At 36.6% G+C, this 17169-nt stretch overlaps 4 non-coding genes across 4 annotated transcripts; 1 reads left to right on the forward strand and 3 right to left on the reverse strand.

Annotated features, from left to right (window-relative positions):
- Positions 1-1979: 1979 nt before the first annotated feature.
- TRNAS-GGA (transfer RNA serine (anticodon GGA)) lies at positions 1980-2051 on the reverse strand. The gene has a single exon. It is a non-coding gene; the product is annotated as a tRNA-Ser (tRNA).
- A 310-nt stretch (positions 2052-2361) lies between these two features.
- On the reverse strand, positions 2362-2433 carry TRNAS-GGA (transfer RNA serine (anticodon GGA)). Its single transcript has one exon. It is a non-coding gene; the product is annotated as a tRNA-Ser (tRNA).
- A 310-nt stretch (positions 2434-2743) lies between these two features.
- Positions 2744-2815, reverse strand: TRNAS-GGA (transfer RNA serine (anticodon GGA)). Its single transcript has one exon. It is a non-coding gene; the product is annotated as a tRNA-Ser (tRNA).
- Positions 2816-3032: 217 nt separating this feature from the next.
- Positions 3033-3104, forward strand: TRNAS-GGA (transfer RNA serine (anticodon GGA)). The gene has a single exon. It is a non-coding gene; the product is annotated as a tRNA-Ser (tRNA).
- The last annotated feature ends 14065 nt before the right edge of the window (positions 3105-17169 follow it).

Below are 17169 nucleotides of genomic sequence, written 5' to 3' on the forward strand. Positions count from 1 at the left end.
TACAATATTAACAATACACAATAAAATGATAAACAATACACAATAAAATTTACAATACATAATACAATTTACAACACATATACAATTTTATACACAATACAATAAGAATACACAATACAATTTAACACAATAATAATAAAACATAAAATAAAACACCTAATTTTACAACACAACCTACATAATTATGTATAGGTCCTACATAAGTTTCAATAGTCTTTCACTTTACTCTCATCTCATTCCCTGTAGTGGCACTATGACGCATTTCACTGACACTTTAGCACACATTTCACTGACACTATAGAACACATTTCATTGCCGCTATAAATTATCACTGATCGGAACTGTTCACTGCACTGTAAAACCATAACTTCACTGACTCACCTCGCTTCACTGATACAACAGTTCAAATAAGTCAAATAATTGCATCCTTATGCATACTTATAAACAGAACTACATTTAAACTAAACATTTCTAGTCTACGGCCCTCTTACACGCTATTTTTAAATAATTTACAATTCAAACCAAGGAAGTAAACTCGTCAGGCTAGATAAATACATGTCACCTTAAAAAAATTAAATGTTGAATGTCACCTTAATTTTAATTTGCACTTTATACACAACTTTTTAAGTTATTCTTGAATCTCCTTAAGGAAGGATAGCCCTCAAAGACCGCTGCAGGTAGGTCATTCCAATCATTTATAGTTCTATTTAAAAATGAGAATTTACCTACATCCGTTTTCTGTTTCCTACATTTGATTTTAAAATCATGATCGTTCCTACCATAGTACGTTGGCTTTTCTAACCGAGCCGTTATGTCTGCCCATGCTTTCTGACCTAGATGTGCTCTATACAATGATGTTATTCTAGTTTTCCTACGTCTGTTTTCCAACGTTTCCCATTTAAGTTCTTTTATCGTATCGTTCCCATCTTCTCTTTTACCTTTAACAAATTTAGCTGCCCTATACTGGATTCTTTTTAAGGAATTTATCTGATATATTCTATAGAGATCCCAACACGTAGTTCCGTATTCCATTAACGGTCGCACTAATGTTAGATATGCTATTTCCCTCGATTTGGGGCTAGCCTTTCTCAAGATTCTCATAATAAAGTGAAGTGCCCTCCATGCTTTGCCTGTAACATTATCAACAACGACATGATGAAACGACAATTATAAGTTGTAATATTTTATTTAGTGTTATTTTAACTACAGAAGATATTCAGAAATGATGAAATGATAATTTTAATTGTAATTATTCATTTGGCGTTAATTTACAACTTCAGACACTATTCAAAGATGAGATTTTAATTGTAATATAGTAATCCATTGTTTAACGTCATTTTTGAACTACAGAGGCTGTTGAGAGATGATGAAACGATGATTATTATAAACTGTAATAATTTATTTAGTTTCATTTTAACTACAGAAGATATTCAGAGGTGATGAAATGATAATTTTAATTGTAATTATTTATTTGGCGTTAATTTACAACTTCAGAAACTAGTCAAAGATGAGATTTTAATTGTAATATTTAATCCATTGTTTAACGCCATTTTTAACTACAGAGACTATTGAAAGATGATGAAATGATAATTATAAACTGTAATATTTTATTTAGTGTCACTTATGCTACAGAAGCTATTCAGAGATGATAAAATGATAATTTTAATTATTGTAATGACTTAGTTGGCGTCAGTTTTGAACTTCAGAAACTATTCAAAGATGAGATGTTAATTGTAATATAGTAATCCATTGTTTAACGTCATTTTTGAACTACAGAGGCTATGAAAGGATAATTATGAATTATATTTTATTTAGTGTCTCTTTAACTATAGAAGCTGTTCAGAGATAATGAAATGATAATTTTAATTGTAATTATTTATTTGGTATTTATTTTGATGTACCGAAGTACATATGATATTTCCATGCAGATATTCTGCTTTCTCAGATGATGAGAGAGAGATGGAACGGAGAAAAATTCTCTCCGGCGCCGGGATTTGAACCCGGGTTTTCAGCTCTCCGTGCTGATGCTTTAACCACTAAGCCACGCCGGATACAATCCCGACACCGTTGAGAATCGTCTCAGATTAAGCTCCATCTCTTGGGTTCCCTCTAGTGGCCGCCCTCTGCACTACGTCATAGATGTCTATGCACGCAGGACCGAAGTCCATACATGTGTAGAGGTGCACTCAGATGAGTGACTGGTTGGCCGGGGTCCGACGGTATGGGCGCCGTCTTTAAATCACAAAGTGATTTATTACGCATATCATATTTATTTTGATGTACCGAAGTACATATGATATTTCCATGCAGATATTCTGCTTTCTCAGATGATGAGAGAGAGATGGAACGGAGAAAAATTCTCTCCGGCGCCGGGATTTGAACCCGGGTTTTCAGCTCTCCGTGCTGATGCTTTAACCACTAAGCCACGCCGGATACAATCCCGACACCGTTGAGAATCGTCTCAGATTAAGCTCCATCTCTTGGGTTCCCTCTAGTGGCCGCCCTCTGCACTACGTCATAGATGTCTATGCACGCAGGACCGAAGTCCATACATGTGTAGAGGTGCACTCAGATGAGTGACTGGTTGGCCGGGGTCCGACGGTATGGGCGCCGTCTTTAAATCACAAAGTGATTTATTACGCATATCATATTTATTTTGATGTACCGAAGTACATATGATATTTCCATGCAGATATTCTGCTTTCTCAGATGATGAGAGAGAGATGGAACGGAGAAAAATTCTCTCCGGCGCCGGGATTTGAACCCGGGTTTTCAGCTCTCCGTGCTGATGCTTTAACCACTAAGCCACGCCGGATATGATATGCGTAATAAATCACTTTGTGATTTAAAGACGGCGCCCATACCGTCGGACCCCGGCCAACCAGTCACTCATCTGAGTGCACCTCTACACATGTATGGACTTCGGTCCTGCGTGCATAGACATCTATGACGTAGTGCAGAGGGCGGCCACTAGAGGGAACCCAAGAGATGGAGCTTAATCTGAGACGATTCTCAACGGTGTCGGGATTGTATCCGGCGTGGCTTAGTGGTTAAAGCATCAGCACGGAGAGCTGAAAACCCGGGTTCAAATCCCGGCGCCGGAGAGAATTTTTCTCCGTTCCATCTCTCCCTATTTATTTGGGGTTAGTTTTGAACTTCAGAAACTATTCAAAGATGAGACTTTAATTGCAATATAGTAATCCATTGTTTAACATCATTTTTTAACTACAGAGACTGTTGAGAGATGATGAAACGATAATTATAAATTGTAATATTATATTTAGTGTTATTTTAACTACAGACGATATTCAGACATGTTGAAATGATCATTTTAACTGTAATTATATATTTGGAGTTAGTTTTGAACTTCAGAAATTATTCAAAGATGAAAATTTAATTGTAATATTGTAATCCATTGTTTAACATCATTTTTGAACTTCAGAGGCTGTTGAGAGATTAAATGATAATTATAAACTGTAATATTTTATTTAGTGTCATTTTAACTACAGAAGCTATTCAGAGATGATGAAATGATAATTTTAATTGTAGTTATTTATTTGGGGTTAGTTTTGAACTTCAGAAACTATACAAAGATGAGATTTTAATTGTAACTGTAATCCATTGTTCCACGTCATTTAAAAAAAAAACAGGAACTCTTGAGAGATGATGAAATGATAAATATAAAATATTGTAAATATTCATTTAGCATCATATTTAACTACAGAAGCTATTGAGAGATGATGAAATGATAATTGTAATTGTAATTCTTTATTAAAAGTAACTTTCAAATCATAGAAACTATTCAGAGATAATGAAATGATAATTGCAATTTTTTATTTAACGTTCGTTTTAAACTGCAAAGACCACTAAAAACGGAGAGATTATAATAATAGTTGTATTCTCAATCAGCGGTCCTTTCAAAGGAAATGGGCTAATCAAAACTATGACATGATAAATTATTGTAATTTATTTTACGTTTCACACTACAGAGGCTACTGAAACAAGATAAGGCTAATTTATTGTGATAGCTCAGTTGGTAGAGCAGCTGGCTACGGACTGGAAGGTCCGGGATTCGATCCCATGTGGTGACAGGATTTTTTCTCGTTGCCAAACTTTCAGAACGGCCACGAGGTTCATTCAGCCTCCTATAAAATTGAGTACAGGGTCTTTCCCGGGGGTAAAAGGCGGTCAGAGCGTGGTGCCGACCACACCACCTCATTGTAGTGCCGAGGTCATGGAAAGCATGGGGCTCTACCTCCATACCCCCCAAGTGGCTTCATGGCATGTTACGGGGATACCTTTCCTTACCTTACCTTTTACCATTCTTAATTTTACGTTTCTTTTAAAATGCAGAGATTCTTATTAAAAAACAATGAGACGATAACTGTAACTATAATCGTTTATTTATCTTGGGTTTCAATTTGTGAAAGTTATCTATATGAAATAAAATGAAACTACTAAGTTTAATCCTGCATGATAAAATTACGAAACATTCCTACAGGTTTACTCGTACTCTATTTCTGATAATTATTTTAGAAGTTCTCTGCTACAAGACTGAACTGTGGGTGGTCTTGTTTTGTATGAAGAGATACATATGAACGTGTTTTACTTCTCAATATTACTGTTACTGACGCTGCTCCTAAGGTTCGTAGATTGCTACATACACCCCACTATCGTTGTTCGATGTTTGTTTCAGCCCACATAGGGTCTGCGATAAGGGGTCTGAAATGGTCTGTGATTACTCCATCCAACCGACCTGCAACGGCTTGAAATAAAATTCAATTCTTTCCGCTACATAAAAATCCTTCAACATGGCCTGTCCATTCCACGTATACCTACAAAATATTTTATGAAGTTTCCTGAAATTTGGGTCGCACAGTGACAGATCTAAACGAGGGCAAGACATTGAATAACGTAGGAGAGCAGTTTCATGTCATAACATGAGAGAAAGCATATGGATTCAAGGATACCATTACTAGCACAATGCTTGTTTCATAAGTTCATTACAATGCCTTTTTTTTTTCTTCTTTTTCCTTTTCTAATTCTGACGTGTTAGCTCTCACAGACCCATCAGTCAGAAATCTCCCTCGAAAAGTCTGCACGTACTGCATACTAATAGTAAAGATATCTCTTTTACATCTCATGAAGACACATACAGGGCATGGAGATAAAACTCTATTCTTCCGTTACCTCGGAATTACAATGAGATGGAATAGTTGGCACCACGCTCCGATAGTCTTTACCCCTGGAATAGACCCGATACTCAATTTGACAGGAGATGCATTCTTGAAATCCTAGTAAAGAAAAAAATCCTGCAACCACCTGTCAGTGAAGCCTGGATCATTCTTTTTGCAGCCAGTTAATCTATAAACTGAGCTACCAGTCATCAGATACAGTAAAGAAAAGCTTAAATAAAAATAATTATCTATCAATACCAATCATACTCAGCGAAGATTCTCCTGTGAATACTGAAACATAGTTTACATTCTAAGATAGATGACAGTTGGAAGAAGAGCAATTTGGCTGCAGGAAGGGAAAAAGGCATCGTACAAGAAATGCAATAAAATTAGACTGTTGCGAAAAATCTGCGAAAGATACATAGAGAAAAACAAAGAAGTGTATATAGTATTTGTAGATTTAAAAAAGGCGTATGACAAAGTGGATTGAAATAAACTGATGGGGATACAGAAGAAAAAAATATGTGGTGTGAATTTGAAAGAGAGAATGCTGTTCTGTAACCTTTATATGAAGCAACGAGTCAAAGTCAGGATAGGAGAAGAAATGTCAGAAGGAAGTGAAGTAGGGAGAGGAGTACGACAAGAATGCCTTTTATCACCTACCCTGTTCAACATTTGTCTACTGAGAGGGTTCAGTGAAGAAGTGTTTTCAGAACATTGGAGGAGTGATAGTAGGAGGAACAAAAATAAAGTGCATAAGATTTTCTGATGATATGGCATTGTTAGCAGAAGAGGAGACGATACTAAGGGATATGCTACTGGAGCTAAATGACAGCTGTGAGCAGTATGGGATGAAGATAAATGCAAACAAGACGAAGACCCTGGTTATCGGAAGAAAAATAAAGAAGGTAAACGTGCGAATTCTAAATGAGACAGTAGAGCAAGTGGACAGCTTCAAATACTTGGGGTGTTCTATAAGTAGTAACATGAGCTGCTGCCAAGAAGTCAAAAGGAGGATAGCTATGGCAAAGAAATCATCTTCTGCGAACTCTGGAAACAGAACTAAGGAAGAAACCAGTGAAATGCTTTATGTGGATTGTGGCATTGTATGGAGCAGAAACAATGAAATTACGACAAAGTGACTTGAGCGCGTGAAATGGAGGACAGAATAAGAATTGAAACTGTGTTGGGAAAGGTGGGTGAAGATAGAATGATTCTGAAACTGATCAAGACGAGAAAAATGAATTTGTTGAGTCACTGGCTAAGAAGAAATCGTGTACTGAAGGTGCAGTGGAAGAAATGGTGAGCGGGAGAAGAGTTCGGGGCACAAAAAGATATCAGATGGTAGACGATATTAAGATAGTATATGGATCGTATGCGGAGAGTAAGAGGAAGGCAGAAAGTTGGAAAGGTTGGGGAATGTTGGGTTTGCTGTGAAAGACCTTCCATTGGCCAGAAAACTACGAATCATTAAGTAAAAAATGATATCGCCTATCTTTTTCCACAAGTTCACAATTAATGAATGGGTGTTCCTCAAGGATCCGTTTTGGGCTCATTTATTTTTCTCTTATTCCTTAATGATCTTCTTAATTTTATTAATGCTATTATGCATATGGTACGTCGATTGTTGCACTGTCCAGGGTGATGTTGAACTTACAAAATTTAAAGGTCATTTTTCACGGATGAGAACTTACATTAAGGACGGTATAAATTTTCTACAGAGTGATGTAGTTCAGCTCATGTACGTCACAGAAAATCTTCGAGTCAATCTATTCTATACTCTGTACAGCACTTGCAGCTAGCAGGCAATAAAAATGTGTCAGGTGTCGACAAAGCCACACAACGGGAGCACACTAAAACAGCTGCTGCGATGTTCCTTTTGTAGAAGTAATGAAACGCTGTGTCAGACAACACGTCAATGTAGGCAGGATTACCTCACGCGTCTGGAACATGATGAAGAGGACGCAACGTAGAGTTTAATTTCAAAGGATCACATTTAAGCACAAGTTTACACACGATAACGAAATGCCAGCGCTTTCAATCACAGGCATGGAGCGAAATAGGTTCAAGGAACAATAGAACAATGAATTCCTATTGAGTTCAATAGCGGAAATTCTCCGATTCTGTGTTTGCAAAATCCAACAATTTCCTCTGAAGGGAAGCACTACCAATCTCAACGAAGAAGGACATGAAAAGTGAAAATGTAAACTGCACAAGTGGGTTATACTTTTAGTATACACCGCGTCCGGGCTAGAGGTATCAAGAAATAATTATTCAACATTTATTAACAGAAGGATATTTTATCATTATATTTTTGTCACATGATGCAGAAACTCTCCAAGATTTTATTTTTACAGCAGCAATACTAGAAATCTATACAACAAAGCAATAGAATTGAAGATAACAAAAAATAAATATTATTTATCATTGCGATTTATGTCACGAATTGCTAACAGTCAACATTAATCATTCTAATTGAACGTAAAATGTGGACACCACAGAAAAAAATCATTAAGTGCGTGCTTTGGCTTGCTGAATTTAGATCTGTTACCAAAGTTCAACGCTGATTTCGTCTAGAATTCAATGTGGATCCACCTACGTCGAAATAATTTTTTCAGTGCCATAGGAATCTTAAAGAGACAGGGTCACACATGTGGAGTAACGGTCAGCGCGTCTAGACGCGAAACCAGGTGGCGCGAGTTCGAGTCCCGATCGGGACAAGTTCCTGATTGAGGTTTTTTCCGGGGTTTTCCCTCAACCCAATGTGAGCAAATGCTGGATAACTATCGGTGCTGGACCTTGGATTCATTTCACCGACATTATCACCTTCATCTCATTCAGTCGCTAAATAACCTAAGATGTTGATAAGGCGTCGTAAAATAACCTACTAAAAAAAACTAAAGTGACAGGATCCTTGATTCCACAAACATGCAAACATCCCAAGAAAAAAATTACTGAAGAAACTGTCGATCGTATACGAACTGCATTCAACTGGAACCCAAGAATTCCATAAGACATTTTTGGGATGTTTGACAGTGTAGATCTGAATAAACTGATGGGATCCTAAAGAAAATAGGAGTGGATTGGAAAGAGAGAAGGCTGTTCAGTAATATTTATATGAAAAACTAAGTCAAAGTCAGGATAGGAGAAGAAATATCAGAATAAAGTGAAACAGGAAGAGAAGTACGACAAGGATGCTCTTTTTCACCTGCCCTGTTCAACATCTACTTGGAGGATTTAGTGAAGAACAGTTTTCGGAACATGGAAGGGGTGATAGTAGGAGGAAGAAGAATAAAGTGGCCACCTGCTTGGCTCAGTCGATTAAGGCGCTTGCCTGCCGGTCTGAAGTTGCGCTCGAGCGCGGGTTCGATCCTCGCTTGAGCTGATTACCTGGTTGGTTTTTTCCGAGATTCTCCCCAACTGTAAGTTGAATGTCAGGTAATCTATGGCGAATCCTCGGCCTCATCTCGCCAAATACCATATCACTATCACTAATCTCATCGACGCTAAATAATGTAGTAGTTGATACAGAGTCGTTAAATAACCAACTAAAAAAAAGCTGTTCAGATATATTTGAAATAACGAGTCAAAGTCAGGATATGAGAAGAAATGTCAGAATAAAATGCAATAGGGAGAGAAGTACGACAAGGATACCCTTTTTCACTTGCCCTGTTCAACATCTACTTGGAAGATTTAGTGAAGAGCTGTTTTCAGAACATGGGGGGAGTGATAGTAGGAGGAAGAAAAAAGTGCATAAGATTTGCTGATGATATGGTGCTGTTATCACAAGAGGAGACGATACCAAGAGATATGCTACTGGAGCTAAATGACAGCTGTGAGCAGTATGGAATGAAGATAAATGCAAACAAGACGAAGAGCACGCTTATCGGAAGAACACCTTCACTGGTAACTACCAGCTGATTCAAGCTCCTGGACAGTTACGAATAATGTATGGCAACAGCGCTAAGGCTTCCGAAAATCCTATGCCTTAATATGGTTTTGCATTATGCTTCAATATGAGTTTAAGAAAGGGAATTAGTAAGAAAAACTTTCTTTTTAACTGGCTATGCCAACATAAAACAACTGAATTTTATTAGCACGTTGCCATGGTAATAAGCAGTAATTTATTACAGGTGCTGTTTCAGAAGGAGGATTGCTGGTTAATTATTTAGTAATATTATTCATGTTTAATAGTAGTATAACTTAATTTAAGTATGGTTTATTTGATGGCACGAAACAAGTACAAATTACAACAAAGAATTTTTATGTACGACTCTAATATGAAAACAAATTCCTGCAGGGAAGTGTGAAGAATTCCTTTAAGAGAATTCCCTAGCCAGACTGCTTCACATAATTAGAAAGAAATGAAGGATGCATTGAAGATGACAGAAAAAAGCACAAGAGAAGAAGAAAAAGAAAGGAATTGAGGAAATTAAGAAAAGAAATAAATAAGACAAGAAAATATGACAAAGATATAGTAGCTCCCTGTTTTTTGAGGAGTTAATTTATATTATCAGTCAGCAGTAAATAATATTCGAGGGATATTTCGTTGCAAAATGTTGGTCATGTCATTCCTCAATTTATAGACTATGTGGATCATCCTGTGGAATCCAGATGCTACGATATCATTGGGGAATTTCATATTTCGTGAATGAAACACTATGTTTTGTGTGCCAGAAATGAAACTATAACATCGCATACAGAACACAAAACACTCTGAAAAAGCATCTCAACAACGCAAACAAACAAACAAATACAATCTCACAGGTGTATACAAACTCGCATACAATAGCTGCAACAACTTCTACATCGAACAAACAGGGAGATCATTTCAAATACGTTACAAAGAATATTGTACATCACAGCCATAACCAAACTACCAACACTTCCACATAAGCATAACACATCACAAACGCCAACCACACCTACAGTAACATAAACACTGACATGGAAATTCTACATATTTAACCGAAAAACCAGAAACTAAACGCACCAAAACAATACCAAATATACAGATACACAAAAACACACACACACAAGAAATCTTCAATACACAACTGAATTTCAGAACACACACTATTTGACTCCACACTACACAACTGAAACTCACCCCCACTGGGGGGCCAAGACACGGAAGACGTAAGGACCGCGCAGTTCTGAAGATGACTCCCAACCCGAAACTAGTCAACTAAGGCATTTTTAAACTTAGTTCAAGTTAACAAGTGAAAGTCAAATACATATTTTTATTCCGAAACAGATTCCTATGAAAATTAATGCCACAGTTAAGTACTTCAGAATTACTTACTTAATTACAAAAGACTTTTAAGGAACCCGGAGGTTCATTGCCGCCCTCACATAAGCCCGCCATCGGTCCCTACCCTGTGCAAGATTAATCCATTCTCTATCATCATAAGCTATTCCACCTCCCTCAAATCCAGTTTGATATTATCCTCCCATCTACGTCTCGATCTCCCGAAGGGTCCTTCTCCCTCCGGTCTCTCAACTAACACTCTATATGCATTTCTGGATTCGCCCATACGTGCTACATGCCCTGCCCATCTCAAACGTCTGCATTTAATGTTCCTAATTATGTCAGGTGAAGAATACAATGCGTGCAGTTCTGCGTTGTGTAACTTTCTCCATTCTCCTGTAACTTCATCCCTCTTAGCCCCAAATATTTTCCTAAGCACCTTATTCTCAAACACCCTTAATCTCTGTTCCTCTCTCAAAGTAAGAGTACAAGTTTCACAACCATACAGAACAACCGGTAATGTAACTGTTTTATAAATTCTAACTTTCAGATTTTTTGACAGCAAACTAGATGACAAATGCTCCTCAACTGAATAATAATAACACTCATTTTCCATATATTTATTCTGGGTTTAATTTCCTCCTGAGTGTCATTTATATCTGTTACTGTTGCTCCAAGATATTTGAATTTTTTCACCTCTTCGAAGGATAAATCTCCAATTCTTATATTTTCATTTCGTACAATATTCTGGTCACGAGACATAATCATATACTTTGTCTTTTCAAGATTTACTTCCAAACCTATTGCTTTACTTGCTGCAAGTAAAATTTCCGTGTTTTCTCTAATCGTTTGTGGACTTTCTTCTAATATATTCACGTCATCCGCATAGACAAGAAGTTGATGTAACCCGTTCAATTCCAAACCCTCTCTGTTAGCCTGAACTTTGCTAATGGCATATTCTAGAGCGAAGTTAAAAAGTAAAGGTGATAGTGCATCTCCTTGCTTTAGCCCGCAGTGAATTACTTCAGAGTTAGACTATATTAAATTCCCTCTTTCTGTTATTATACTCCCCGCATTTATTAATCACCCCATTTGTGTACGAATAATAATGTATTGATTCTGATGTCATTTTTGTTTACTCTTTATGTTTTACCACGCCTGGCTGCATTCGAAACAACATTGTTTTATACATGTCATAATTTCAATCATCCAAGGTCTACTGTATTTAATAACGTCACCGTATTAACATAAATTGTTACCAGTTTTCTAGAATGTCAAATACACGAATATATTACGTTAGAAACTATTATTCCCTTTTTTATTATTTGTTTTAATTTCAGGTTTAGGAAGACGCAAAAACCTATCCACAATGTATTAGATTTGTAAAGAATAATTATTTTCTGTTGTGTTTATTTGTACAGAATTTCCGGTATACTGCTCAACGTTAAACAGATATTTGAACATGCAGAAGTCGAGGAGAAAGCGTCGTCTGTCAGTGTGTGTATGCTATTCAAACACAGCTAGCACGCAGACACACACACATACACACACACACACAACCCCAGTTACGTAAACAACAACAACAAAACACGACTCCAAGCCACACCCACTTCAGTGCTGCATCTCAAGCACTTCGAGGGCCAGATTCGTGTCTCATCGGCTCTCAGAAACTCCAGCACACTTCGAGTCCGTGGATCCAATTTTTGACGAGAAGATTGAAACGATGCTAAGCCTGACTACAAGAACAACCGAAGAGAAATGCTTCTATTGCATCACAAGCAAAGAGCTGGTGTTCCGAAGGTAGGTATGCAAGGCTTCCTTCACTCTAATAATTTCATGTTATCATATTCTTCAAATGTGTTGTATTATTTCGTGTTATACAGTATTATAATAATAATTTATATTTGTTACTGTTGCTGCCAGGTATTTGAATTTTTCTACCTCTTCAAATGATAAATTTCCAATTTTTATTTTTCCATTTCGTACAATATTCTGGTCACGAGAATAATCATATATTTTGTCTTTTCGGGATTTACTTCCAAACCTATCTCTTTACTTGCTTCAAGTAAAATTCCCGTATTTTCCCTAATCGTTTGTGGATTTTCTCTAACATATTCACGTAATCCGCTTAGACAAGAAGATGATGTAACTCGTTCAATTCCAAACCCTCTCTGTTATCCTGGACTTTCCTAATGGCATATTCTAGAGCAGTAGTGTCAGAGTTGTAAGCTCCGAAACCAGTTGTGGTGCTAGAGACGTCCAGTCGGAGCGTGAACTTGCTTATGTCTGTGGAAGCACCGGAGCACGCAACGAGGTATAGTGGAGCGCTCCGCTCCGTTTAGGCTGTGTCTGATAACGCTGTTCTAGAGCAAAGTTAAAAAGTAAAGGTGATAATGCATCTCCTTGCTTTAGCCCACAGTGAATTGGAAAAGCATCAGACAGAAGCTGGTCTTGGGAATACCAAATTATAATTATGTTATATAAAACTTCTCTCTTACCCGATTCATATACCTTTTTGAAATATACGAATAACTGATATTCTGTATCCTTATACTCCCATTTTTCTCCAATATCTGTCGAATACAAAAAAATCTGATGAATAGTCTATTACCACACTGATGATCCCCAATAATTTCATCTACATACGGAGTGAGGGGAGAGTCGGGTAGTATCGGACATCGGGTAATATCGGACAGTGAGTTTCTTTCATCTACCACACGATGGTAGTACCTGGTTGACATGGTTACGTTTCTGTGATGTCGCATAGAGAAAGGTAACCATGTCATTCAGGTACTACCATATGGTGGTAGATGAAAGCAACGCACTGTTCGATATTACCCGATGTCCGATACTACCCGACTCTCCCCTAATCTTCTCAAAAGAATGTTGGACAAAATTTTGTATGACGTTAACAAAAGTGATATTCCTCGAAAGTTACTACAGTTAGTCTTGTCCCCTTTCTTAAAAATAGGTACAATTATGGACTCCTTCCATTGTTCTGGTACAATTTCCTTTTCCAAAATAACAAGTACAAGTTTATAAATTTCACTACATAATGCGCTTCCACCCTCTTGTATTAATTCAGCCGGAATTTGATCGGTACCTGAAGACTTGTACTTTTTCAGATTTTCAATCGCAATTTCGACTTCAGAAAGGGTGGGTTCGGATATAAATGATTCAGCAGATTGTATTTGAATTTCGTCCCGATCATTTCTATTTAGCCTATGTACATTTACTTGCTGCCCAAAATAGTTCTTCCCATCTGTTCAGGATTGAATGAGAGTCTGCAAGCAAGTCACCATTCTCATCCTTGATTACGTTTCCCCTTGCCTGATATCCATTCTTAAATTCCTTTATACCCTTATATAAATCTCCAATGTTTTTATTCTTACTATTTGTTTCTATCTCATTCATTTTTTCCTTCAAGTAATCTCTCTTTTTATTCCTAAGCGTACGATTTGCTTCCCATCTTTTATTGAAATAATTATCTCTATTCGCCTCAACTGGATCCTGTAAGAATTTCAATTTTGCCTGTTTCCTTCTTTCTACTACCGTGCAACAATCTTCATCAAACCACGGTTTCTTTTTCTTAGTTTCGTAATAACCTATGCCCTGCTCAGCTGCAATTTTGATTATTATCTCGGATATTTTCCTACACGCTCTACGTACCGGTGTTCATAATAAAATTTAAGACTTAACAAAAGTAAAGTTTTTAATCACAATATTTTTTACTGTTTTTGTCACTGTATACCGTAAAGCTTAATACTCACTAATTAATAGCATTTTATAGTTACTGTAGTCTGTGTAGACAGAAATTACATTTATCCATGACCATAACGAAAAACATGCCTTTACTAAATACTTTTGCGTTTGTAAAGTAGGCTTTTATTCAACATTACTTTATTCCACTAGTGAGATAAAGACTTTACCTCACAGTTGGAACTTTATCTCACAGTTCATTAGTATTTTCCTAGTACCCGGGCACACACGTATACTTTTCCATTCAACTATTACTCAAGAAGTTAATATATTAGTTACTAGATGTCACTACCTCTACTTCTTTATTACCATTTCTTAAATATACATACACTCAATCTCCTTCTCTTTTCTCTATCTGCTACGTCGTAATTTGTGCATGGCATCCGTATCTAATATGTTTTTTTTTTAATTTGTAATAATTTACCTTTCGGGAGGCGAGGAGACTTGAACCTGCGAAGTTGGGTTTATAGGATTTTATAATAATAATAAGAAATGCGCACAAGTGTGCAGAGTAGTTAGTCTATGCTGAGTTCAGTCACGGTTTTGGCATTCTTCTTGCAGTTCAGAACGTGATATTTTCCACATTTTTCACCACACAGTTTGCATATGCATTTTTCGGACACTTCATGGAACCTATCTATGCCGCACACTTTATGGTGGAATCCGTGTACCGCCAGTCTGATAACAACGTTCCTCATTTGCTGATTAGCTCCTTCCCAGCTTCTGTCGGTCATGGCACTGGTGGTGTAAAATTCTTCTTCTCCTTCCTTCCTCTTCTACAGAAACTAGGATTTTATAACAACATTTTACAACAACACGCGTTAGTCAACTCAGCTAAACAGACACGATGATTAACTACTTTTTAATATTTCTCTTAAGTTTACAGAAGTAAAACGTGAAATTATTTTAATCACATTAGTCCCGTGAACGCTCTCAATAATCCCTGAAACTTCAAAAAGACGAAAATACACGTATAAAATGAAAAAAAATATATATTAAAATTATATAATTAATTATAATTTGTTATTTATCCAACGCCTTAGATACCATTCTTTACTAATCATGGCCTCCTACATCATGACCTACCTAGTACACATATCGTTTCTAAAATCCATGCCATGATATGTGATTATATGAGGACTTATTTTCAACATATTTTCTTTTATAAAACAGAATTTTTCGTTATGGTCATGGATAAAATTACGTATGGTACTTGTGAGCGTGATCTTTATTGCGCTCGAGTAATTTAAGCACTCGGCTGACGCCTCGTGCTTACATCTTTCCACTTGCGCAATAAAGATGCACTTACCTCACAAGTACCATAAATAACTATTTAGCTGCATAAAATAGTATTTTTTGCGGCTTGAAATTGTATTTTTAGGTGACTAAACCTGTGTTTTTAGTGCCTCTTTTGATAAATTCAGAACCTATTTTAAGTGCCAAAAAATCCAGGTATAATTATTAATCTGTAAACTCGCCTTTTTGTCCGAATACACTAAAAACCTGGAAAGCGATATTAAATAAAGAATTATCAATATTGACTGAGCTCCCCTCCCTCGTTAGCTGCGGACCAGGCGCAGTTGTTGCCATGTCGCTTGGCATCGAATCCTCCCCGCAGACAACCGTACAGAGCACCACAATTTCGCAAGATCGAGAGCAAGAGAGTGGTGTAATTAAAAACTGCGCCGGCCAGGCGGAGTACTGGGTCTGGACGTCACGTCATTTCCCTGATTGGTTTCTCATCACCCGGGCAACCTTCACTCAGACAGAAAACATCGCCTCTCCTCTCAACTACAATTCAAAAAGAAAACGTTATCTAATATCTGTTCGTGGAACTACCGCTTTTTGTGGACTTAATCTAATGATCTGACACCTAATTGCTGTTCGATCCCCGGCATGCCGCCTATGTGAAAGGCAAAGACTTCTTCTTTCTTGCCAAAACTCTCAAGAAAATTACCTACGAGGAAATGGAAAAAATATACAAGGCTTTCATTTCGAAACTTCCCAGTCTAAATAACTAATTATTTAAAATGAATTCAATTTAAAACAAAAAACACATCAATTTAGATATTGAGGCGAAACTCTGAAACCCGGCTTAATTGCATTTTAAGTTTCACCCCTACCCCAGCCACCCCCACTTTGAAATTTCAAATGTCACCCCTATATTTTTACACTTAATTATGAAAGAGCATTCAATTGTTTATACATTTCATTCATTTTTTTCGCATCTTTTGTGCTCTTTCGTCGCCTGGCAACCTGTATTTTTGTTATTATCAGATGATTGTAGGATGAAAACAGCTTATTTTGTGTAATTTCCTAGAGTTAATCAATTAGGATGATTTATGTTCTCTCTTGAAGGGTATACACCATTTTAAAATAGTTTAATGCACAAACACAACTATTACATGAAATGCTCAATATGTTTTGTAGCTTTATTCTCTTTAGCTCTAATGAACAATAACAATCCACGTTGCCAGGCGACGATAGAAAACAAAAGATGCGAAAACAAATGAATGAGATGTATAAACAATTGAATACTCTGTCATATTTAAGTATAAAAATATATATATGGGTGTCATTTGAAATTTCAAAGTAGGGGTGGGTGGGGGTTGGGGGGTGAAATCTAAAATGCAATTAAGCCTTGTTTCAGACTTCCCCCTCAATATCTAAATTGACGTGTCTTTTGTTCAAATTGAATTCAATTTAAATAATTAGTTATTTAGACTGGAAAGTTTTGAAATGAAAGCCCTGTGTAATCTGTTTAAGGGGGCAACCTACTGTGTTGAAAAATTTGTTATTTATTAATCAAATTTGACATTTTTTTAGTATTTATTAGGATGGTTAAAAGAAAGGCCCACATCAAATCTGAAGTCATTTTGATATATAACTTTGGATTTATTGCAAATTAAAAAATATTAGAATAATTTTTTAAAAATTCCAAGCGTCTTATATTTTCAGTCTTTTTTTTTTTCCATTTCCTCG

The sequence above is a fragment of the Periplaneta americana genome, chromosome 8 (assembly GCF_040183065.1).
Source record: "Periplaneta americana isolate PAMFEO1 chromosome 8, P.americana_PAMFEO1_priV1, whole genome shotgun sequence".
NCBI lineage: Eukaryota > Metazoa > Arthropoda > Insecta > Blattodea > Blattidae > Periplaneta > Periplaneta americana.